The sequence below is a fragment of the Schistocerca gregaria genome, chromosome 2 (genome assembly GCF_023897955.1).
Source record: "Schistocerca gregaria isolate iqSchGreg1 chromosome 2, iqSchGreg1.2, whole genome shotgun sequence".
NCBI classification, from domain to species: Eukaryota; Metazoa; Arthropoda; class Insecta; order Orthoptera; family Acrididae; genus Schistocerca; species Schistocerca gregaria.
The window spans coordinates 727,360,093-727,378,280 of NC_064921.1; the positions used below are offsets into that span (position 1 = coordinate 727,360,093).

General features: G+C 38.5%; 1 long non-coding RNA gene across 1 annotated transcript in view; it reads right to left on the reverse strand.

Annotated features, from left to right (window-relative positions):
• The window catches only part of LOC126334855 (uncharacterized), a 48,906-nt gene extending 48,249 nt beyond the window's left edge, over window positions 1-657 (reverse strand). The window contains exon 1 of the long non-coding RNA XR_007564780.1: window positions 406-657. This is a non-coding gene — a long non-coding RNA (uncharacterized LOC126334855). The remainder of the gene's footprint in view (window positions 1-405) is intronic.
• Between the last annotated feature and the right edge of the window lie 17,531 nt (window positions 658-18,188).

Below are 18,188 nucleotides of genomic sequence, written 5' to 3' on the forward strand. Positions count from 1 at the left end.
AAATTCATGAGGTACTCTCCGATGTTAGAAAAGTCGTGGTGTTCCGTTCGGAGCAAGAGGCGGCTGTCTTCTCTCATTCGCAATATCGAAAATTACTAAAAAATGAACAGAAATTTTTTTTCGGAGGAAGATCGCGCAGAGAAAATAGACAGAAGTTACATGAAAGAAACCTAAGGGACCAACTAATTGGATTTGAACGGAACTGAAAGAACTTGGAATAAATACTATAACGATGTCGTCACGACAGCCTCCTGTTCCGACAGAACACACGCTGGATCATAAGCTGCATAAATCTTTTAAACAGAAATGATTATCACAAGTATAATTAATGAAAATAAGGTTGAGAGATTTTCTTTGAAATTAAATAAACTTCAAGGCTTCAAGTATTATGAAACGGAAACTTACATTAACATGGGCACCCATTGTGGCGGTGGAGCGAATTTTCATGATACACATTCTCGCTTGTTTGTGGCTACATATATTTTTAATCACTTAAACTCTTAAAGTTACAATAAAATGATTATATCAGTATGGAGCACAATACTTTTGCGTCCGACTTGCAACACATTCACAGAAGAACAGCTAGAGAGTGGTGCGGCTCCCTGCAGAAGTAAAAATTGGCAATTGTTATTTTGAAACATAGGTGTGTCGTTTTTTTTACTGATCGATAGCAGCGTATAACAGTTTATAGCTATCGTGATATTCTGCGCTTTTCAGGAGTGCGGCAAAGATATCTGGTTACAACATTCATTGGTATATGTTAAAAGTTCGCACATATTGACGCGAATACAAAAAAAAAAATCTTATACATGCTAAAAATTGCAGTGATAAGGGCTGTAATGTCACAACGTCAATGCGAGATGCTTTTTAATAGTTTCCACAATAAAATATTGTTTCAAAATATGGTAGAAAACCCAGAGAGATTCTGGTCATATGTAAAGTACATGAGTGGCAAAAAAAAAAAAAAAAACAGTCAATACTGTCATTGCGTGATAGTGCTGGAAATGTTACCAATGATGGTACCACTAAAGCAGAGTTACTAAATACAGTTTTCCATAATTCTTTCATGAATGAAGATGAAGTAAATGTTCCAGAATTTATATGAGAACAGCTGTTAGCAGGAGTGATGAAAGTAGATGTCTCAGGTGTTGTGAAACCAACTCAAATCACTTAAGAAATGAGTCTTCTGGTCGAGATTGTATACCAATCAGGTCCTTTCAGAGTATGCAGGCACAATAGCGCCTTTCTTAGCAATCATATACAACCACTCACTTGACGAAAGGTCTGTTCCTAGAGACTGGAAAGTAGCACAGGTCACACCAATATTCAAGAAGGAAACAGGAGTAACCTATTGAATTACAGACCCATGTCACTGACCTCAATTTGCAGTAGGATTTTGGAGAATAAACTGCACTCGAACATTATGAATCACCTTGAAGAAAATGACGTATTGATACATAACCAAGATAGATTCAGAAAATATCGTTCTTGTGCAACGCAGGTAGCCCTTTATTCCCATGAAGTAACGAGTGCTGTCGACAAGGGATCTCATATCGATTTCATATTCCTAGATTTCCAGAAGGCTTTTGATACCGTTCCTTACAAGTGACCATTAATCAAAATGCATGCATGTGGAGTATCTTCTCAGTTGTGTGACTGGATTCGTGATTTCCTCTCAGAGAGGTCACAGTACGTAGTATTGACGGTAAATCATCGAGTGGAACGGAAGTGATATCTGGTGTTCCACAAGGTAGTGTCATAGGCCCTCTTCTCTTCCTGATTTACATAAATAATCTATGTGATAATCTGAGAAACTCCCTTATATTGTTTGCAGATGACGCAGTAATTTACCGACTAGTAAAATCATCAGACGATCAATTCCAATTACAAAATGATTTAGAGAGAATTTCTATATGGTGCGAAAAGTGGCAATTGGCACTAAACAAAGAAAAGTGCGAGGTCATCAACATGGGTACTTAAGGAAATCCAATAAATTTGGGGTATACGATAAATCACACAAATCTAAGAGCTGTTAATTAGACTAAATACCTAGGAATTACAATTACGTGCAATTTAAATTGGAAAGACCACATAGATGATATTGTGGGGAAGGCGAAACTAAGACCGCTTTGTTGGCAGAACATTGAGAAGATGTGACAAACCCATTAAAGAGACAGCCTACATTACAGTTGTCCGTTCTCTGCTGGAATATAGCTGCATGGTATGGGATCCTTACCAGGAAGGATTGACGGAGGACATCGAAGAAGTGCAAGGAAGGGCAGCTTGTTTTGTATTATCGCGCAATAGGAGTTTGTGTGTCACTAATATGATACGCAATTTGGGGTGGCAGTCACTGAAACAAAGGTGTTTTCCTTTGTGGCAAGATCTGTTTACGAAGCTTTAATCATCAACTTTCTCTTCCAAATATTTTGTTGACACCAACCTAAGTAGGGAGAAATGCTCATCATAATAAAATAAGAGAAATCAGAGCTCGAACAGAAAGATTTAAGTGTTCCTTTTTCCCACGCGCCAGTCTAGAGTGGAATGGTAGAGTAGTAGTATGAAAATGGTTCGACAAACCCTCTACCAGGCAATTAAGTGTGATTGCAGAGTAACCATGTAGATTTAGATGATGATGATGATGATGATGGTACTTGGAAAATAATGGACATGCAGAGTAGAGAGTAAACATTGCCAATGTAATGAAATACTCAATGATTGGAAACTGGGATCAATCCATTGATTATGACCAATGACCTGAACGGCATAAAGTGTTCTGTTCTGTTCTGTGTGTTAAAAACCTGGGAATCCATCATGGAGACTTAGGAAACTTGTGGGTCTAAAACTGGAGGAGGAACAATGAAGGTTTGCAAGGAAACCCTTGAGTGCATGATCGCAAAAGGGCAATGATGTTGGTGGCATTTGACACTCCACATATTGTCGGCCATGTAACCACAATATTACCTGTTAATGGCAACAGGGGGCAGGACTGGAGACACCCAAAGGTGAGCACAGCATGATGCTACAGATCATAGCTGAAATGCTTAGTTGACAAGTAACAGTACTAATGATGTTGATACAGAGTAGAGCAGTGGCAGTGATAAACAAAGCAAACATTGTGTTATATCTACAACAATTGTTGCCAAAGTCGACATTTCATCAGGAAGGAACCCTACAAATTTCGCAGAGTGAGAAAGAAGTGTCAGATGAAATATTAGGATTTCTGCAAGTCGATTGTATGGCGTCGTATATGTTTGACTGTGCAGGCTATATAGATGAGGATACTTGCTTAACAAGTGAAAGCGACATTTAAACAAATCCCATCACCAGTGAAATGCAGGAAAGGATGATCTGTGGCCATAGAGCAGCCACTAAGCATAATTATGTACATAGAAGATTGCAGTTTACGAAGAAGTCTGCTGCAATATGACCATGTACTGGATAAGAAAAGCTAGACATTCAATGGACAAGAAGTCACACGTGTTACAAAAACTGGTGTTCCCAGTGTGTCAAGGATACTTGATACGATTTGCAGGATGTGCATGACAGTGACTTACTATGTTAGACTCATAAAATTACGGGTGACAAAGATTACAGTGATTTGAAAGGAACAGTAGATGGTTGCATAACTTCGCCACACTAAAGAATTGAAAGACATAAGATTTCAAAAAAAGCATCAACTTGACACTGAACAGCAAACTGTTTGTAGATGAGATAAACAAACTCATCCCATTGTTCAGTAAGGATTTTTTCAACTTTGACCAATTGGGATACGAAGAGGAAATTCATATAAGGGAAGCCCTGGAAATTAGAGATACCAAGGGGGCTGTATCAAGATCATCTAACATCAGTGTCTTAACGCATTTGTATCCAATTATGCCGACAGTTAATCAGGATGGTAAATTGGTAGAAAGTTATTTATTGTGCTGTGAGAGTTAATAAATTACGTTTCCATCAAAGGATGCAACGTTTTTGTTGCATCTTAATGGTTAGTGAGCTTGATTATTCCAAGAACTGTATTAGGAATTCCAACAATGTACTGTGTACAGTTCAGCTGTCTGAATTGGTCAGTGTGACCACTGCGACTGAAAATGGAGCAAACAATGCTTTGTGCTGTTATTAAACATTTTCATTTGAAGGGTTGCAGAGTCTGCCACACAAATCAAAACAGAATTGGATGAAGATCAGTGATGAATGGAAACCTGGTCAGACAAGCACTGAAGATTAAGTATTCTCCTGCCATTCAATTGAGATCACGACAAAGGAAACCATTGACAATGTAAGACCACTGAATAAAAATTCGGAAGATTGCTTGAGACTTACGCATCTTGAATGAGTGAGTGTATATATCGAGCATGGAGAATTTGCTATGAAAAAGCTACACTATGTGATCAAAAGTATGTGGACACCTGGTTGAAAATGACCGACAAGTTCATGGCATCCTCCATCGGTAATGGTGGAATTCAATATGGTGTTGGCCCACCCTTAGCCTTGATGACAGCTTCCACTCTCAGTGGCATTCATTCAGACGTGTGCTGGAAGGTTTCTTGGGGGATGGCAGCCCATTCTTCATGGAGTGCTGCACTGGCACGAAGTTGGCATTCCAAAACATCCCAAAGGTTTCTGTAGGATCCAGGTAAGGACTCTGTGCAGACCAGTCCATTACAGGGATGTTGTCATGTAACCACTCCACCACAGGCCGTGCATTATGAACAGGTGCTCGACCATGTTCAAAGATGCAATTGCCATTCCCAAATTGCTCTACAACAGTGGGAAGCAAGAAGATGCTTAAAAAGGTCAATATAGGCCTGTGCTGTGATAGTGCCACGCAAAATAACAAGGGGTGCAAGCCCCCTCCATGAAAAACACGACCAGACTGTGACAGCACCATCTCTGAATTTTACTGTTGGCACTACACATGCTGGCAGATAAGATGATCACCGGGCATTCGCCATAACCGCACCCTGCCATCGGATCACCACATAGTGTACCATGATTTGTCACTCCACACTAAATTTTTCCACTGTTCAATCGTCCAACGTTTATGCTCCCTACACCAAACGAGGCATCATTTGGCATTTACTGGTGTGATGCATGACTTATGAGTAGCCGCTTGACCATGAAATCCAAGTTTTCTCACCTCCCGCCTGACTGTCATAGTACTTGCAGTGAATCCTGATGCAGTTTGGAATTCCTGTGTGATGGTCTGCCTATTACACATTATGACCCTCTTCAACTGCCGACTGTCTCTCTGTCAGCAGAGGTCGGCCTGTACGCTTTTATGCTATATGTGTCCCTTCATGTTTCCACTTCCCTCTCACATCAGGATGCTTAGTAGTGTGGAAATCTCGCTTGCAGATGTAGGACCCAAGTGACACCCAATCATCTGACCATGTTCGAAGTCCGTGAGTTCCGCGGAGCACCCCATTCAGCTCTCTGATTATGTCTAATGACTACTGAGGTCGCTGACATGGAGTACCTGGCAGTAGCTGGCAGCACAATGCACGTAATATGAAAAATGTATGTTTTTGGGGGTGTCTGGATACTTTTAATCACAAAGTGTATGTGCATAGTGGATGCTGTAATTGCTCACAGTCAAACAAAAGTGCATGTGGCACATCATTTCAACACATTGTAGGGTGATGTTTGATCACAATCTGTAAGACTGTTTGCTCAAATTTGTGAGTGTTGATGAAACTTAGATCTATGGCAGTCAAAGCAATGTATAAAGGCTGGTGAAAGTGCACCGAAGAAAGCAGAGACCATTTTGTCACCTGGTAGGATGACAACCTTTTTTTTGGGATTCCCAAGGAATAATGCTCGTAGATTCCATGGAAAAGGGCAGAACTACACTCCTGGAAATTGAAATAAGAACACCGTGAATTCATTGTCCCAGGAAGGGGAAACTTTATTGGCACATTCCTGGGGTCAGATACATCACATGATCACACTGACAGAACCACAGGCACATAGACACAGGCAACAGAGCATGCACAATGTCGGCACTAGTACAGTGTCGGCACTAGTACAGTGTATATCCACCTTTCACAGCAATGCAGGCTGCTATTCTCCCATGGAGACGATCGTAGAGATGATGACGCTTCATCCAGTCCCAAACATGCTCAATGGAGGACAGATCCGGAGATCTTTTTGGCCAGGGTAGTTGACTTACACCTTCTAGAGCACGTTGGGTGGCACGGGATACATGCGGACGTGCATTGTCCTGTTGGAACAGCAAGTTCCCTTGCCAGTCTAGGAATGTTAGAACGATGGGTTCGATGACGGTTTGGATGTACCGTGCACTATTCAGTGTCCCCTCGACGATCACCAGAGGTGTACGGCCAGTGTAGGAGATCGCTCCCCACACCATGATGCCGGGTGTTGGCCCTGTGTGCCTCGGTGGTATGCAGTCCTGATAGTGGCGCTCACCTGCACGGCGCCAAACACGCATACGACCATCAATGGCACCAAGGCAGAAGCGACTCTCATCGCTGAAGACGACACGTCTCCATTCGTCCTTCCATTCACGCCTGTCGCGACACCACTGGAGGCGGGCTGCACGATGTCAGGGCGTGAGCGGAAGACGGCCTAACGGTGTGCGGGACTGTAGCCCAGCTTCATGGAGACGGTTGTGAATGGTTCCCGCCGATACCCCAGGAGCAACAGTGTCCCTAATTTGCTGGGAAGTGGCGGTGCAGTCCCCTATGGCACTGCGTAGGATCCCACGGTCTTGGCGTGCATCCGTGCTTCGCTGCGGTCCGGTCCCAGGTCGACGGGCACGTGCACCTTCCGCCGACCACTGGCGATAAAATCGATGTACTGTGGAGACCTCACGCACCACGTGTTGAGCAATTCGGCGGTACGTCCACCCGGCCTCCCGCATGCCCACTATACCCCCCTCGCTCCAAGTCCGTCAACTGCACATACGGGTCACGTCCACGCTGTCGCGGCATGCTACCAGTGTTAAAGACTGCGATGGAGCTCCATTTGCCACGGCAAACTGGTAGACACTGACGGCGGCGGTGCACAAATGCTGCGCAGCTAGCGCCATTCGACGGCCAACACCGCGGTTACTGGTGTGTCAGCTGTGCCGTGCGTGTGATCATTGCTTGTACAGCCCTCTTGCAGTGTCCGAAGCAAGTATGGTGGGTCTGACACACCGGTGTCAATGTGTTCTTTTTTCCATTTCCAGGAGTGTATAACTGGATCCTATTATGCTTTATTGTTGGACCAATTGAAACTTGTGTTGGCTGGAAAAAGACCAAGATTCGCATGCAAAAAAGTGCTCTTTCACCAGGATAACACACCATTCTACACATGAGTGATAACAATGGTGAAAGTACATGACTGGGCTTTGAACTGATTACTCATCCACCCTATTCCCGTAGGCTGAGCCCCAAGTGCTTTCTTCCTATTCCATAACTTGAAACTTGCTGGAGAAAATTGTTGTCAAATGAGGAAATGATAATTGCAGCCAGTGCATAATTTGCAGAGTCTGATGGAGCCTAGTTTCCAACAGTATGAAGAAGTAGGATGATTGTTGGACCAAGTGTAAACCCCTGAAAAGGAGACTATTTTGAGAAAGAAGATGAGCTGTTTACATACTAAACATTTTTTCTCGATTTTTTACCAAGGCAGTCAAACCACCCTTGTATTATTAAGTATGGTATTGTTGTATTGGAAAATCAGCTAACATTGTTTGAATACTGAAGATACAGAAAAAATAATTGACAGTCCCATTCCCATATGTTTGTGAAATTAGTATCTCTTTGCACATTTGACGAGAAATATGTGAGGTGTTGTGGTAATCAGTTACAGATGTTATGCTTTGTTTATCTTTTGTTCATACACAGTGCTATATTTTCATATTTGTATTTGCTGCACTTCTCATTTCCGTATACTCTGCTGCCACCTGGGACTTACGCAGTGAATGCACTGTAAGGTACTTTTCATATGCGTGTACTGCTGCAGTATTAATGTCATTATTGCACACTAGTTAATGAAATCATTTGGTCTTTGACACTATCCCAAGCCCTCTTGGCACTTGAAATTTCCAGAAGCCATAGGTGGCTACGCAAGTCCTAGATGGCAGCACAAGGTGTACACAACTGGAAAGAGCTGCTCAAAAAATTATCAGGTCAACTGAGGAGAAGCCAGTGTCCTTGATATTAATTTCGAAGCTTCAACTGCCATGTGGACCAAAGTGCTTACAATTTATTCCAGAAGCAATAGTAAAAAATGAAAAAGGCTGTTTTAAATGACATGACTACATAAATTTCACAATTAAAGGACCTGGTACATTCCTTGAGGAATTGAGGTGAAAACATTTCAAATTCTGTGATGATCACAAAAGTGTTAATGATGATACCATCAAATCGCAACCAATTTCTGAGTGCGCTGAAATTAACTCAGGCTGATCGACAAACACTAGCAGATTCTATCTCAATATAGTTGAGGGGAGAAAGAAAAATACCAAAACCTACAGGAAGATATGAAGAGAGATCTGGTAGGTAAACAACAGAGAAACACTTGAAAAATAGCCCTTCCCAGGAAAATAAAAATTCGAGAAAATGAGGTAAATGCTTCAAATGCAAAATAAACCTGATCATTGTGCAGAAGAGTGCAGAAATTCTATTTTGAGAGGTTCAAGGTCAGAATCAATATTTGAGAGTGGATTCCCAGATAAGCAAAATCTTTCATCAATAGCAGGCAAGCATATAGGTGTTTGACCACATCTGCAATCAAACTGAGTTGTATACAAATGAGCCTTTGATGGAGAAAGATGGAAAAGAAAATCTGTAAAATTTTTGTATTTGCCAGCAATTCAGTTCAGTGTTTTCTGACTTGGACCAGCTCTTTACAAAGGTACAAAATTTAAATGTGGTAAGACAACATGCAGACTTTCCAGGGGAGAAAAATTGTTGAAGGATAAGTGAGGAAAAGTTGTATAGGATGAACGTTGATTTCCCTGAGTAAAAATGAGATTCTTCAGGCAAACATAGCTACATAGGTAGATTTTAAAATATGGCACAATAGTCTTGTACATCAAAACTTTCCACATGTGAGAAAGATTTTGAAAGACAGATAAATTCAATTTAAGGAAGAAAACTAAAGCTTATATGATGATGGCATTGTGGGCAAAATTCATAAGTTGTGCTCCCGCAAAAGTGACTTAAAGTCAACACAGACATGTGATGTGATTCACAGTGATTTGTCTGGCCATATACAAGTTATTTAGTCGGTGGTTCATGGTACTTTCTTCTGTTAAAAGATGATTCTTCCCACCTGGCAAACCGTGTGTCTCTTATAAGAAGTCTGAAGAGGTCAAACACCTGGGAGATTCATAAAAACCAGTGACAGGCAAATTGAGCATGGAATTAAAGTGTTTCAAATGGATAATAGACTAAAATTTATTAATCAAAAGGTACATAAAATAATGCTCTACCATCTGAGCTACCGAAGCACGACTCATGCCCGGTACTCACAGCTTTACTTCTGCCAGTATCAGTATCCGGTAGCTCAGATGGTAGAGCACTTGCCCGCGAAAGGCAAAGGTCCCGAGTTCGAGTCTCGGTCGGGCACACAGTTTTAATCTGCCAGGAAATTTCATATCAGTGCACACTCCGCTGCAGAGTGAAAATCTCATTCTCATGAAGGAATATTTCACTCCCGCAAGAAAAATATGTGGTGACTTCAATACTGATTTTTCAAAATCCAATAAATTCAAAGATGGTATTATAAATTTACTACAGCCATTAAACATCAGTTCAACTGTAACTGAGGCAACTCAACGGGAGGGGGATGACTAACTAATGTGTAATTATAAGAATGAAACTAAAGCAATCTAGCAAATTATAACCAGAGAAATATGTACAAAAGCAGTTAATTGCAATAATATAGAGCTGATTATGAATAAAAATAAACTAATTCACCCCAGACAAGTGGCTGGTGCTTTCAACCATTATTTCTCACATTTGGCACATGATGACAAACAGCCAGAGAGTCCAGTCATATCATAAAATTCAAGCAAATTCATTATTTGTGTATCCAACAACACCTGAGGAACCATCTAAAATTATAATCGGATTACATAATAAATATTTAGTGGATCCTGATGAGTTACTAGATGCTTCCATCAAAGCTAGTGCAACATCCATTATAAAACCACTGGCAGACATAGTAAATTCATCATCTGAGATTGGTGTATTTCAAAACAGACTAAAAACTGTAGCAGTAACAACTTTGCATAAAAGGGTACAAAGTGTCAAATTATAGGCCAGTTTCAATTTTGTCAGGTTTTAGCAAAATTATGGAAAAGAGGCTCCTGGGAAGATTAACAGTCTTCTTTAATAAATAAAGGCTTATAAATGACTAGCAACATGGGTTTATAGCTAGAAAGTCAGTTAGTCAGCAATTATTGCTTTTTCAAATGAAATGCTGACAGCAGTGGATGATAAGCAACATGTATCTGGAGTATTTCTCAATCTTAGTAAGGCGTTTGATATTATCGATCATGATAATCTCTTGCACAAATTAAGTAATTGTAAGCTGGTCTGAAAGGTGGATCCAATCTTACCTCAGAAACCATCAGCAGACTACAGAAATAAAATACAAAGATACAAAATCTAGTTTTTGCAGTAATTAGAAAGAAAAAAAGATATCCCCACAAGGGTCAGTTTTGGGACATGTCTTATTTCTGCTGATAAAATACATGATCCAAGTATGGTACTCTTTGCAGATGATGCTAATGTTCTAATTAAATCACACAATGACAAAAATCTGCAGGAAGCTGCAAAATCAGTTATACATAGTGTAGAACAGTGGTTCAGGACCAAGAGGCTCATTAAGAATTCTGAAAAACTATGGCAGTCAACTTTCACACCACATGAAACCTCCATCCTGCAAATCCTGTTTTCACCATTGAAGGAAAAATTCCTGAGATGTGAGTCTTACAAGATTTTTAGGCATACATATTCAAAAGGATTTGAAGTAAAAGTTGTGTCTTAACAATCTAAACAAAAAAACTTGACTCATGTATGCTGTTAGGATTCTCACTTAAAATATGAGCTACTCATTGACTAGCTAGTCATTGGTAGTGACAGTGGGGGGGGGGGGGGGGGGGGGGGGGGGGGGGGGGGGGGAGTTTATCAGAGTGATAAAGAAAGCTAAATGCATGGATTTCTGTAGACCCTTATTTAAAATTCTGAAAATACCATCTCTCCTTTGTTTGTGCAATGTAGAAGCTTATCCTACACATAAACACAGTACGTCTGAACTTATGCAAAAGACTAGAATAGAATATTTTTATTTGCCTTTCAGTATTTTTCATACAGTTGTCTTCATCAAAGTTTACAAGGGAGTATGTAGTACAGTTAAGCACAATAAACACTTACATACACAGAATTATTTAGCTTATTTAAGAATTGAAAACATTTCTTTATCACTTATTAAAAGCTTATGTTATAATGAGTATTTCCTAGGAATTCTTCTATTGTATAGAATTCACTGCATTTTAAACAATTTTGCAATACACTCTTGAATTTATTAAAGGGGGTTGTACGAGCTGAGTAAGGTAACTCATTAAAATTTTTTATGCCCAAATGTTTATAGTTATATGGACAACAGCTATCCTTGAGAAAGGAAAATACAACAAGCGACTATTTCTGGTATTGTGTGTGTGTACATTACATCTCATGCTGAATTTGTCCAGATTTTCTTTAGCATACACTAAACAGTTATATATGTATATGTTAGTTACTTTCATTACACTGAGATATTTAAAGTGGTTTCTGCAGGAATCTCTTGGTACTAATCCTAGTATACATCTGATGGCCTTCTTTTGCTATATGAAAATACATTTAGACCCTGAGGAATTACCCCAGAGCAAAATACCATACTCCAGATGGGAATGGAAGAAAGCAAACTATGAGTGGAGTAACAGCTGTTTGCTCACACTGTTTCTCAATTTGTATGGTAAAAAAAAGTACACGTGCTAGTTTGCTGCACAGGTGATTGGTGTGTTTTTCCCAGGAGAGTTTTTGGTCTATGTGCAATCCAAGTAGTTTCACTGCTTTATTTTTACTTTTTGTAGCATTTAGATTAAAAATTATTTTTTCTGGTTTTGTATTGTTTATGCATAGTTGACTGGCCTGACACCAGTGACTAGTCATTTGCATTATTTCTCTGTTGTTATTCAGCACAGTTTGTAAATTGTCACCTGAGATTATTAGTGTTATATCATCAGCGTATAGTATATTCTTATATGGTATATAGTTTGAGAAATTGTTAATATAGACAATGAACAGGAAAGGCCCAAGAACCGAGCCTTGGGGTATTCCTCTTTTTATAGGGAGTACTGCTGATCTCTGTTTATTTGCATATACAAGCTGTAAACTATTGCTTAAAGAAGATTTGAATAAGGTGAATTGCATATCTTCAATGCCATAGTATTCTAACTTTTTAATGATTATGTCATGAGACACTGAATCAAATGCTTCACTTAAATCAATAAGTGTTCCAGATATATGCAGCCTCTTTTCGTATGCTTCATATACATTGTTCACCAAGGCTTCAATTGCTTTTACAGTTGATAGGTGAGACCTGAATCTGAATTGCTGTTCATTTAACAGTTTGTTGCTTTCGAAATAGCTGTATTGCTGCATATGCAAGCAATTTTCTATTATTTTGGAAATTATTGGTACTATTGATATGGGTCTGTAGTTGTTTGGGAGGTTTTTATCACCTTTTTTTATACACATGTAGTGTAACTGCGAGCTTAACACATTCTGGAAAAATTCCTTCATCTAATACTCTGTTTGACAGTGAGAGAAATGGCATTTTGATTTCCTTTGCTATATGCCTTAATGATGAAATTATTGAGTCCATAATAGTCTTCTGTTTTGGAATTGCTTAGTTTGTTTTTCGATTTGCAAATGTCATTTAGTGTGATAGGGGTCCAAGTAAATTTCTCACTAGTCCGTTTTGTATGGATGAGTAGTGCTTCTGCTTAAATGTAGAATGATTGAGTGGAATGGTAGTGGCACTATTTACAAAATAATCATTGAGGATCACAGTCTATAGGGATGTTGTTTTCTTTATTGATGTTATTAATTTTCTGTTTTATGACATTCCAGGCTCCTTTACATTTATTTTTGGAATTCAAAATGTATTCATCATTTGTATTGCACATAGCCCTATCATTTCATATTTGTAAAGTATTCTCATATTTATGTAATTTGCCTTGTCTTGATCACTTTTATTAAACTTATCCTTCAGAATTAGAAATAGTATCCTAAGTTTGTTAAGTTTTGGAGTGTACCACTTGTTAGTAGGACATTGCTTATGTGTATTATTGGGATGTTGTCTTTTGGTTACAGTGGGGCATGTCTTTTCTACAATGTGCTTAATTTCTGTGAGGAAAATAGTAAAGCATTTATCAGTTGCCTTATTATTATTAATTTTATGAGACCAATCAATTTCCTGTAACTCATTAAACATGTTGTTTACACTGGATTCTCCTAGAAGTATGTATGTCATTTGTCTTTCTTTAGTGTTGAGTTTTGAATTTTCTATTCGAAGCCATAGTCCTGCATGATCTGGTATTCCTAATTCTATTACGTCACATTCAAGAGCATCTTTATATACATTACTAATTATGTTATCAAGACATGCATTTTGTCTGGTGGGTTTTTCATTAAGACAATAATAGTTCAATGACTTCAAAGAATTAAGAATATAGGTAACATTTTTCTTATTTTCCCTTATATCTATGTGAATATCATCTACAATTATAATTTTATGTTGTTAATATTTGGAAAACTGCAAAATTAGTGTGTTAATTTTTCTATAAATATTATTTCATCAGATCGTGGAGTTATTCTGAGGTTATGTTATATAATGATATGCTTTCTCGCTTAAAATGCATGCCTTCATTTAATACATTTAAAATAAAGCTTTAACAGTTCTTGTACGACCACTGCTTCTACCCTCTCTCTGAATTTTGGGAGCTTCATAATAAGTGAAACTCATTTATCAAATATTGTTAATTATGTACTGTGTCACTTTATGCTATAATTTGGTTGTATTAGAGTGTAGAGAATTCCTCAACCTGTTGCTGAATGATATAGAACTGGAATTTGATGTAACAATGAGCAGAGCTAGTCATTATCTCAATTTGCAACTGGAGCTCTTTCAAGATGCTGTTATACAAAAATGAACCACAGATTTTGTTGTTAATCTTGATGAAGCCACAATGGCCTGGAGCCCTCAGCAGCAGAAAGTAATAGTCTTGTCAATAACAGAAGCAGAATATCTAGCTTTCTGTCAAGCTGTAAAAGAAATTGTGCAGATCCAGACAGGTTTGCAAAATATAATGATGCTAAAAGAAATAACTACCCCAGCAGGGGTCATCCTTCTTTACTTACTTCAGATGACAGTTTGACCTAAATGCCCATGTTAGGGGTTCTGGTGCAGAAATTTCAGTCCACCTACCTTGATAAGCTTTTCAGTAATCACCCCCTGCGCTCTGCATTAAAAGTTAGCAGTTCAGCCAACAAAAAGCAGTGTTAAGGAAAGGTCAACTAAATACCTACCAAACTAAGACTGCATAACTCAAGCTCAAAGACAGCGTATGTTAAATACGAAAGTATCAGGCATTCGGGATTTTAATAACTTTTAAAACAATGTTTATAGTTTGGTTAATTGGATACTGGCTCAGCTGACAAAAAGCAACGTTAAAGAAATATCGACAAAATACTACCAAACTGAGACTGCATATCTCAAGCGCGAAGGCAGCATTTGTCAAGTTAATGAGAAAATATCAGGCATTCAGGATTTTAATAACATGTATAAAAGTTTTAATGTTCAGTTAATTAGGCTTTATTGCCTCTGAACTGAGTTTGAAACGTCTATTAGTTGTGTGTGTACTGCCAAAACTTTTATCACTGCAAGATGGTTACTGTTTTCGTACAAGTTTTCACACAAAAGCAGCCAGGCATCTACCAGTCCAACCTGAATAAATTCTATGTTCTCAATTGTCACTGATCCACATTCTTATTTACAAGTTAATACATCAATTCATTGAGTTGTCTTCTTAAAAAGAAGTTCTTGTCGTGTTCCTGAAACACACCATGCGGAGTTGTTGTATGACCAGAAAGATCACACACAAGTTACTTCCAAACAGAATCACTTAACTTTTTGTATATAGACTGAAGCAGTGAACAAAAATTTGTGCCAAGGCTGGGAATCTAACCGGGGTCTCCTGCTTACTAGGTAGGTGCACTAGTCACTAAGCTACCTTGGCACAGTGGTTACTCACAACTGCATGAATTACCCTTGCACACCTTCCTCCTCATTCCAAATTCACACTGCTGAGGTCTGATTCCTGGCTTTGGTACAAACTTTAACTCCCTGCTTCAGTCAATATACATAAATTCATATGTGTGTGAGACCAACAAAGTCTCTGAAATTGAGTCATTTTTATAAAAATCGCTTAAAGTTCATAGATCTTCGCTAGAAGGTTTAATACTGCAGTTGCTTCATAATAATGGTGAAAGACCTGAAAGAATATATGATTTTCATTTTAGCTGAAATTTGTGTGGCATGGTTCCATATGTGTTGCAAAGTGACATGGCTCCCAAGTGAATCTTAGGGCACAAAACTGCAATATGAAATGCTACAATAACAAGGGAACATTAGCAAATGTAAGGTAGATACCGTGTTTCTTGACTTCCGCAAGGCATTCGATACAGTTCCCCACAGTCGTGTAATGAACAAAGTAAGAGCATATGGACTATCAGACCAATTATGTGATTGGATTGAAGAATTCATAGATAACAGAACGCAGCATGTCATTTTCAATGGAGAGAAGTCTTCCGAAGTATGAGCGATTTCAGGTGTGTCGCAGGGGAGTGTCGTAGGACTGTTGCTATTCAAAATATACATAAATGACCTTGTGGATGACATTGGAAGTTCACTGAGGCCTTTTGCGGATGATGCTGTTGTATATCGAGAGGTTGTAACAATGGAAAAGTGTACTGAAATGCAGGAGGATCTGCAGCAAATTGACGCATGGTGCAGGGAATGGCAATTGAATGTCAATGTAGACAAGTGTAATGTGCTGCGAATACATAGAAAGAAAGATCTCATATCATTTAGCTACAATGTAGCAGGTCAGCAACTGGAAGCAGTTAATTCCATAAATTATCTGGGTGCACACATTAGGAGTGATTTAAAATGGAATGATCATATAACATTAATTGTCAGTAGAGCAGATGCCAGACTAAAATTCATTGGAAGAATGCTAAGGAAATGCAATCCGAAAACAAAGGAAGTCGGTTACAGTATGCGTGTTCGCCCACTGCTTGAATACTGCTCACTGGTGTTGGATCCGTACCAGATAGGGTTGATAGAAGAGATAGAGAAGATCCAACAGAGAGCAGTGCGCTTCATTACAGGATCATTTAGTAATCACAAAAGCGTTACACAGATGATAGATAAACTCCAGTTGAAGACTCTGCAGGAGAGATGCTCAGTAGCTTGGTACGGGCTTTTGTTGAAGTTTCGAGAATATACCTTCACCGAGGAGTCAAGCAGTATATTGCTCCCTCCTAAGTATATCTCGTGAAGAGACCATGAGGATAAAATCAGAGAGATCAGAGCCCACAAAGAGGCATACCGACATTCCTTCTTTCCATGAACAATATGAGACTGCAATAGAAGGGAGAACCAATAGAAGTACTCAAGGTACCCTCTGCCACACACCGTCAGGTGGCTTGCGGAGTATGGATGTAGATGTAGATGTAGAAAGGATACCGATGAAACTTGATATGTATGTAGAGGGGGCAAAATAGTGCAATAAGTATTTTTTGTCTGTGGCTAATTTCACTTTTAAGGGGTAAAACGCACACTGAAATAAATTTGGTATTTTTGGGTAAGAGGGAATATCTTCTAAATGATATATATAAGATATGTTTTTCATATAAAAATTTATATGTGATAAATGTTTTTGAAAACTTTATAATTAATGTTTGTAATAATCTGAAACTTTGAAAAATACCCTACCATCAACTTTAAAAAACGAAAACTTTTGTTACAACATAAATTAAAGACGTTTTTAAGCCACATACCTCCCTGTGTAATAACGTTGGTTGCTGAAATGAGATTTTTGAAAAATAAGCAGCACACATTGTGTTGACAGAGTATTTTCAGCATAATTAATTAAAATATCTAAACACTCATTACTGTTATAATTTTGTTTATATTTCCTTTATGATTTAAATTATCATTTGGTGTTCTATATTTTTGGTTTTTTCTTTACTGTTTCATGCACATGCATTTTTGTATTGAAAATAATAATTACACCATGCGCTTAAAGTGAAGAAAATCTCTTCATGTAATGTACTTGACACAGAAGCCAACGTAAAACAAAATTCAGCAGGATTTCAAATTGTCGTGGGTGATTCTCTAAATAAAGGGTGTATCAAAAAGAATCATCTTATTTGGCCTGTCTATATTTCTGAAACTAATAAACATATAGAATGAATTTTGTTTTTTAATGAACTGGAAAATCAAGTAGGGTTTTTTTCTGCCTTTTCATAGGTGCTCAATATATGCTCCTTGAGATGGATGGCATATGTCAATGTGGTATTCAAATTGTTCTCACACTGCAACAAGCATGTCTTGAGTTACTGCTTACACAGTTGCCTTTATACAATGTCTCAGTTCATTCGTTGTTGTTCTTAAACAGAGTCTTTTATAAAACCCCACAAGAAACAATCACATACAGTCAGGTCCAGTAACCTTGGTGGCCAGTAATGTAAGGCTGAGTCATTTGGTCCAGTATGATCGATCCATAATTCAGTTATCCTTTGATTTAAAAATCATATCACTTCCAGATGCGAGTGTGGTGGTGCCCCATTCTGTTGGTAAATGAAGTTGTTCGAATTAGCCTCCAACTGTATGAAAAGAAAGTTCTGAAGGATATCAAGATACATGCTTCCTTTAACACCTATTCTCGTGAAACTGCACAAAACACATTAAATTTTGGAGAGTCCCTCTCATGTTGTATAACTTCATGTGGTTGTCTCGTACCACCTATTCTCACATTATGGTGCTCACCTATCTGTTTAAATGAAATGTTGCTTTGACACTAAACTTAAAGTGTGGAAAAAGTTGTCATCCTACATCTT